This window comes from Schistocerca piceifrons, chromosome 2 (assembly GCF_021461385.2).
Source record: "Schistocerca piceifrons isolate TAMUIC-IGC-003096 chromosome 2, iqSchPice1.1, whole genome shotgun sequence".
NCBI classification, from domain to species: domain Eukaryota; kingdom Metazoa; phylum Arthropoda; class Insecta; order Orthoptera; family Acrididae; genus Schistocerca; species Schistocerca piceifrons.
In genome coordinates, this window is record NC_060139.1 from 658,884,070 (window position 1) to 658,892,837 (window position 8,768).

Genomic DNA, 8,768 nt, shown 5'->3' on the forward strand with positions numbered 1-8,768 from the left:
CATTTGAAAATCGCTTGGAGCCAGGTCTGGACTGTGTGGTGGATGTTCCAGCACCTCGTATCCCAACTCCTTTATTGCGTCAGCTGTCCGTTTGGCAGAATGTGGGCGAGCGTTATCTTGCTGCAGGATGACGCCTCTTCACAGTTTTCCACGACGTTTGGATCTGATTGTAGGTTTTAGTTTCGTACGCAACACATCACATCCACCATACAATACAGACCTGGCTCTAAAGCCTCGTTTACGCTGGGCCGACATCTTGCAACATTGTGGCATGCTACGGAAATGTGGCGTGCGTCTTCTTGTAGCGTGCTACAACAGGCAACATCTTGTCGCGTATGTTGCATGCGGCAGGTTAATTTATACCAAAGCAGCAGAATTTGTGCCACACATGTGTCGGTCTTGCAGTATAATGGATGATAAAGTGATCGCAGCGGCGGCCTACTTGGTACTTGCACATGCAGCTAACAACAGAAATGAAAACCAAAGGAAAGGAAAACGATAGTGGAAGAGAAGAGTATTTAAAGAAGGTCGACGAACTAGTATCCTAGGAACTAGAAGCAGAAGATGGTGCGTTATTTAGTAATTTTACGAGAATGTCGACTGAAGACTTTAATTACGATATTTCCCTCATAGTGCCAGAAGTATGTGAAGCTATTTCATTGGTGTTGAAGAATTACATAAAGGTAAGCACGCAACATTCAATACTGATTTCATTTAAGTAATGTTTTATTGGAATTTTTAAGCAAATTGAAATTGATATTAAATAACTGTTAAAAGTACTTATTTCTAAAATCAAATTAATTCGAGCTTTTTTGTTTCTGTTTGAGCAAATTCGTCACAATTATTATTGTCCACATATACAATTTCACAGCTACGTTTTGCAACCAATGTTTCGATGCTCGGAGTTTGCTGTTCATACTCCCCCAAGGCTAGTTTAAAAAGAACATTTGAAAATAGGTCATTGACATAGTTCATCAAGAGCTACATCGCCGTCATCTTTTGATATGTGTCCTCTGTGTCATCAGTCTGAAAAAATAGGGAAGGTAATGTGTATGTTTTAATTTCCAGATTCCAAAGGAAACTGAAGAATGGCAGAAGGTAGCAAGAAATTTCGAAGTGAAGTGGAATTTCCCTCTCTGCATAGGAGCCATATATGGCAAACCTGTGCAAATTATGTGTCCTCCAAATACTGGAAGTGAATACATCAACTACAAAAAAACATTCAGCACTGTCCTTGTGGCAACTGTAGACACAAATTATTGCTTTCAATATGTGAATGTCGGATGTCACAGGGACAGAAAGAGAGGGGAGGAGGAGATTGACTTAGAGGAGGTGAGAAATCGACCTTAGTGAAGGGGAGTGTGATGGAGGGGGTAGGAGGTGGTAGAGGAGAGAAGCAGATGGACAGAGGGAAGGGCAGGAGAAGAAGGGGAGTAGGAAAAGAAGGAGATAGACATAAGGGAAAGTAGAGACATCTGGGCAATGTCGAGTTTACTTAAAAAATTAATTTATAAAATTAATAAACCCTCATATGTTGTTAATTAACAACTTTGTAACTGATCCATGTAATATACGATACTCAAACTATACTAAAATATGAGATGAATAAAATGTAAAATTAAAAATTTTGTGTTGTTTTGTGCTTAATTTTAACACTCTGAAATTATAAGTGAATGTTAATTTGTTAAATCATCGTATTATGACAAAGTCACAGCAAAGTGTGGCCGGTTCAGCTAGTACTACAGTATATAATTGTCATTTTAACTTACAGAGTTTAGTTGAAGAGACGATATGAATGAGACTGCTCCTGAAGTTTCGAGGGTTTGCCTGTTGGTTTGTCAAGGGCGCTATGGTGCTGAGACTTGATCCACCTTGCTGCAAATTTTTCTGCATCGAAGCAACGCAGTGGAGGTCCATTTATTGAAATGAAAAGTAGATTTGAAAGTGTCGGAATTTGTAAGTGATTTCTCTGATAAGTCAGTGTTAAATTCATGGCACTAAATCCGCGTTCACATTCAGCCATAGATATAGGTATAACTTCGACTGCTTTCACAAGTTCCTTCACAGAATTGGGCATGTGTTGAGGATTTTCTTTATAGATTCGAAAATCTTTAACTAGTGACACACACGTGCTTTCACGTAATTTAAAATCCACCTTACTACACAAGTGAGAAATTGACATGTCACCATAAAACACACGTTCATAATCATCTGAAAGCCATGTATCTGAATTTAATACGGCTACATCCGAAACGAAATCCAGGTCCTCAAAGCGGTTTTATATATTGTCTACCAAAGACTGAAAAAATTTCTTTCGAAATGTCTGAAATCTGTTACATTCATCACAAGATGGTTCTTTAATTAATACCCCTTTGAATGTGCGCTTTTCCTCCAACTCTGTACTATCATCCTAATTCTTGACGAGTCATTTGTTTTCAGTGTTTCAAGAGTTCGTATAGCCACATCAATTTCCTGGTTTGCTTTAAGGACTGAAGAATTTCTGTTCTGCATAAAGAATGATAATACTTGCAGAACTTCTAGGGCCTCATAAAGCATAACTAATTCCATTACAAGCAACTTTGTGAGATGTTTTAGTAAACCATCAACTTTAGGTCTCTCCTGAGTTGATCGGGAACCATCATGTCTCACTTTTTCAAAAATATGCACAAGAGAACTGTGACTTTCAAGAAGAGCTCGAACAGCATTAAATGAGGAAGCAACCCAACGTACGCGAAAAATACGGCCTAGTTTTAATAGCTGTGAGGATAATTCTTGTGAAACACTTTGCAGTAGTCTCTGATTTTTGGGACCTCGAGAAAACACAGAATATATAGAATCTAAAAGAAACCTGTATATGGTATACATCTGCTACATCATTCATAACATCGTGGATTCCATTTTGTGGTTACACCTATGTAAGGTGCAAGTATTGTTGAGGCACCATCTGTTGCGATACCTGTAAGGTGTTTTTTTAGTACATCATTTGTAATGCCATACTTTTGAAGAGCTTCTAACAGTGTGCTGAAAATGCATTCTCCTGTCCCACTTTCTAATTCAACAATGTCAATAAAATAAGTGCAAGCAACTCCCTCAAAGGACAAACATAAATATATTATTAAACAAGTTTTATTGGAAACCGTTGTACTTTCGTCCATCATGATACTAAAGTTTGTATCCGATTCTACAAGGAAGTGAGCAAGATTATATTTCATTTCTTCTCCTACAAACATAATGATATTTCGGCATGCATGGTCAGAATGAAGCATATTACTGACTGATAAACCATTAAGCTTTTGTAGTTCAATTACTGCAGGATACGATTTGAATGATAATTTCAGTTTGGCTGTTACATATGCAGATCTGAACAACGAAGCAGTTGCGATTACTTTCTCTTGATGCTTCTATCCCCACAACTTTTCACTTTCGCTCATGCATTTTTCTAAACTTCTATTTTCTTTTATACTCATGATTTCTACGCACTTCATGTGTGATTTACACTTTGCATGATCCCCGATTTTATCATTTAGTTTTTTGGTGTTATTAGCAGAAACACCAGCTAAAAACGCGATATCGATACGCACACGTTCACTGCTTTCCACTTTAATTTCATGAACTTGTAAACACACTGTGCATATTACTAAGTTTTTGTCATTTACGGACAGCCATGGCTTAGTCTTTTGTAGGTTTGAAAACGTGATAAGGCAACACAATTTCCTACTATAATCTCAAGAGTACTGTTACTCCCATTCCTACCTTGAGATATATCACAGTTTTCAGTCACCAGAGATTCAGTCTCTTCCCCTGTATTAGCACCATCATTACCGTTTTCTTTTTTACATTCACTGTCTATTTTAACTCTTTAAGCACCACTGTTAGTATCCTGACTGTCGGAGTTTGTACACGTATCAGGTAATGCACTGTTCTTAAGGAAATCAGAAAGTTTGCTTTGTTTGAATGGCATCCTGAAATTCCGTAGTTCTTAAAGGACTGGACGCACTCAACTCACTAATGAAGCTACTGAAGCAGGAACGTGTGAAGGTCGCCGTGTGTTTGGCGGACGCGAGGCAACGAACGAACGGCACCAATTAATTTGGAGTAAGCGATGCTGGGGAGCCTGTGTTAAGCTCCACCCACATGGTTCGTGGCTAGCGAAGTCAGACTGTCCGATCCCATCTGGCAGGTATTGTTGCTCACTTCTCACTACTTTGTGCTATCGTCCCAAGCGTGTTAGTCCGCGCCATACCGTTGACAAAAGGTGGCCTAACGGTAAATGTTCACACAGTGTTTTCTGATTCACCAGTGAATTTCGACAGCAGATCCCAATGTTTAAGGCTATTCCCGAAAACAATTGTTAATCTTGCATTTTTGCAAAAAAAATCTGTACTTCCACACAACTGCTAACAGGATTATTTATCATAAAATTCAAGCTATGACTGGCGCAATGTACTTACTCCACATTTGCCTGAATATTCTTAATTCGTTTTTGTACACCATTGTAAGCACCATTCTCCACATTGGCCCCATCATAGCCTTCACCCACACACTTTTTAAATGAAGAATTTTGTCAATAAAAAATAATTCAGTCACCTGTGCCATGTTTGATGACTGCATAAAAGAATATAAATAGTTCTTTTCCTTCTATATCGATTGGTTGTCCATTTACTGATCTGGTTATTACTGCTTATCCGAGAACAAAGGTGTTAGCTGATGTACCTTCGACACATTCGGTGTGGTGCCCTTAGGAAAAAACGGTGCTGCTCTAATTCGTCCTAGAAGCTTTTTTTCTATTTTGTTCCCAAAGTGCTTAATCATTTCATTTTGAATTTTTGGACTCACATACCTTATAGATTCTAAGAACAAAAAAGTATGATTTAAAATTTTTTTCAATTGTAAACAACAGAGAAAAAACAAAAAAAGTAAAATGTTAAAAAAATTCTTAGAAGTGGACAGAAAATAGCCATGGTATCCTTCCTCTTGACTTAACTTCCTTAGATGTCTTCTGAAAGCCAATGGACTTTTTGGTAGAGGAAGTATGATATCGAATAACCTTGTATGAACCATTTTCCAAAGTTACTCTTATTTCCGAATTTTATTTTTTGCTTCCTTGTGGATGGTATTATTCTTTTTCCAAACTCTGTACACAGCATGTTTTCATGTGAGCACTTGAGAAACTGTGTTCTTTAGTTCTTTCTGATAAGAGTTTCCAGTCCCAGTCACCCATGTTGTTGTTGTTGTGGTCTTCAGTCCTGAGACTGGTTTGATGCAGCTCTCCATGCTACTCTATCCTGTGCAAGCTTCTTCATCTCCCAGTACCTACTGCAACCTACATCCTTCTGAATCTGCTTAGTGTATTGATCTCTTGGTCTCCCTCTACGATTTTTACCCTCCACGCTGCCCTCCAATGCTAAATTTGTGATCCCTTGATGCCTCAAAACATGTCCTACCAACCGATCCCTTCTTCTAGTCAAGTTGTGCCACAAACTTCTCTTCTCCCCAATCCTCATTAGTTACGTGATTTACCCACCTTATCTTCAGCATTCTTCTGTAGCACCACATTTCGAAAGCTTCTATTCTCTTCCTGTCCAAACTGGTTATCGTCCATGTTTCACTTCCATACATGGCTACACTCCATACAAATACTTTCAGAAACGACTTCCTGACACTTAAATCTATGCTCGATGTTAACAAATTTCTCTTCTTCAGAAATGATTTCCTTGCCATTGCCAGTCTACATTTTATATCCTCTCTACTTCGACCATCATCAGTTATTTTACTCCCTAAATAGCAAAACTCCTTTACTACTTTAAGTGTCTCATTTCCTAATCTAATCCCCTCAGGATCACCTGATTTAATTTGACTACATTCCATTATCCTCGTTTTGCTTTTGTTGATGTTCATCTTATATCCTCCTTTCAAGACACTGTCCATTCCGTTCAACTGCTTTTCCAAGTCCTTTGCTGCCTCTGACAGAATTACAATGTCATCGGCGAACCTCAAAGATTTTACATCTTCTCCATGAATTTTAATACCTACTCCGAATTTTTCTTTTGTTTCCTTTACTGCTTGCTCAATATACAGATTGAATAACATCGGGGAGAGGCTACAACCCTGTCTTACTCCTTTCCCAACCACTGCTTCCCTTTCATGCCCCTCGACTCTTATAACTGCCATCTGGTTTCTGTACAAATTGTAAATAGCCTTTCGCTCCCTGTATTTTACCCCTGCCACCTTCAGAATTTGAAAGAGAGTATTCCAGTTAACATTGTCAAAAGCTTTCTCTAAGTCTACAAATGCTAGAAACGTAGGTTTGCCTTTTCTTAATCTTTCTTCTAAGATAAGTCGTAATGTCAGTATTGTCTCACGTGTTCCAACATTTCTACGGAATCCTAACTGATCTTCCCCGAGGTCGGCTTCTACCAGTTTTTCCATTCGTCTGTAAAGAATTCGCGTTAGTATTTTGCAGCTGTGACTTATTAAACTGATAGTTCGGTAATTTTCACATCTGTCAACATCTGCTTTCTTTGGGATTGGAATTATTATATTCTTCTTGAAGTCTGAGTGTATTTCGCCTGTCTCATACATCTTCATCACCAGATGGTAGAGTTTTGTCAGGACTGGTTCTCCCAAAGCTGTCAGTAGTTCTAATGGAATGTTGTCTACTCCGGGGGCCTTGTTTCGACTCAGGTCTTTCAGTGCTCTGTCAAACTCTTCACGCAGTATCTTATCTCCCATTTCGTCTTCATCTACATCCTCTTCCATTTCCATAATATTGTCCTCAAGTACATCGCCCTTGTATAAACCCTCTATATACTCCTTCCACCCTTCTGCCTTCCCTTCTTTGCTTAGAACAGGGTTGCCATCTGAGCTCTTGATATTCATACAAGTGGTTCTCTTCTCTCCAAAGGTCTCTTTAATTTTCCCGTAGGCAGTATCTATCTTACCCCTAGTGAGACAAACCTCTACATCCTTACATTTCTCCTCTAGCCATCCCTGCTTAGCCATTTTGCACTTCCTGTCGATCTCATTTTTGAGACGTTTGTATTCCTTTTTGCCTGCTTCATTTACTGCATTTTTATATTTTCTAATTTCATCAATTAAATTCAATATTTCTTCTGTTACCCAAGGATTTCTATTAGCCCTCGTCTTTTTACCTACTTGATCGTCTGCTGCCTTCACTAGTTCATCCCTCAGAGCTGCCCATTCTTCTTCTACTGTATTTCTTTCCCCCATTACTGTCAATTGTTCCCTTATACTCTCCCTCAAACTCTCTACAACCTCTGGTTCTTTCAGTTTATCCGGGTCCCATCTCCTTAAATTCCCACCTTTTTGCAGTTTCTTCAGTTTCAATCTGCAGTTGATAACCAATAGATTGTGGTCAGAATCCACATCTGCCCCAGGAAATGTCTTACAATTTAAAACCTGGTTCCTAAATCTCTGTCTTACCATTATATAATCTATCTGATACCTTTTAGTATCTCCAGGATTCTTCCGGGTATACAACCTTCTTTTATGATTCTTGAACCAAGTGTTAGCTATGATTAAGTTATGCTCTGTGCAAAATTCTACAAGGCGGCTTCCTCTTTCATTCCTTTCCTCCAATCCATATTCACCTACTATGTTTCCTTCTCTCCCTTTTCCTACTGACGAATTCCAGTCACCCATGACTATTAAATTTTCGTCTCCCTTCACTACCTGAATATTTCTTTTATCTCGTCATACATTTCATCTATTTCTTCATCATCTGCAGAGCTAGTTGGCATATAAACTTGTACTACTGTAGTAGGCATGGGCTTTGTGTCTATCTTGGACACAATAATGCGTTCACTATGCTGTTTGTAGTAGCTAACTCGCACTCCTATTTTTTTATTCATTATTAAACCTACTCCTGCATTACCCCTATTTGATTTTGTATTTATAACCCTGTAATCACCTGACCAAAAGTCTTGTTCCTCCTGCCACCGAACTTCACTAATTCCCACTATATCTAACTTTAACCTATCCATTTCCCTTTTTAAATTTTCTAACCTACCTGCCCGATTAAGGGATCTGACATTCCACGCTCCGATCCGTAGAACGCCAGTTTTCTTTCTCCTGATAACGACGTCCTCTTGAGTAGTCCCCGCCCGGAGATCCGAATGGGGCACTATTTTACCTCCGGAATATTTTACCCAAGAGGACGCCATCATCATTTAATCATACAGTAGAGCTGCATGTCCTCGGGAAAAATTACGGCTGTAGTACCAGCACAGCAAGGCCGTTTTGGTCAATGTTACAAGGCCAGATCAGTCAATCATCCAGACTGTTGCCCCTGCAACTACTGAAAAGGCTGCTGCCCCTCTTCAGGAACCACATGTTTGTCTGGCCTCTCAACAGATACCCTCCGTTGTGGTTGCACTTACAGTACGGCCATCTGTATCGCTGAGGCACGCAAGCCTCCACACCAACGGCAAGGTCCATGGTTCATGGGGGGGGGGGGGGGGGGGAGGCAGTCACCCATAACCCATACATTATCCCTTCGTGAAACAAACAACCAGCAAATTCGACAATAGGCAGCATCTAAGAGTTTGGAACCACACAACCAAAAACAATTAACTGGTCAACACTTAGAAACTGAAACATAGTAGAACTTTGAAAAACACCTGTTGTTCTGGTGGGGAAATGCTCCTGAAGGCACTAATGGCCTCGTTGCAAGAATTAGACGTATTTCTTTATCACTGAAAGTCCTGTTTGTGAAGTTTCCTATGTCACGGGAAGTTGAAGAGCATATA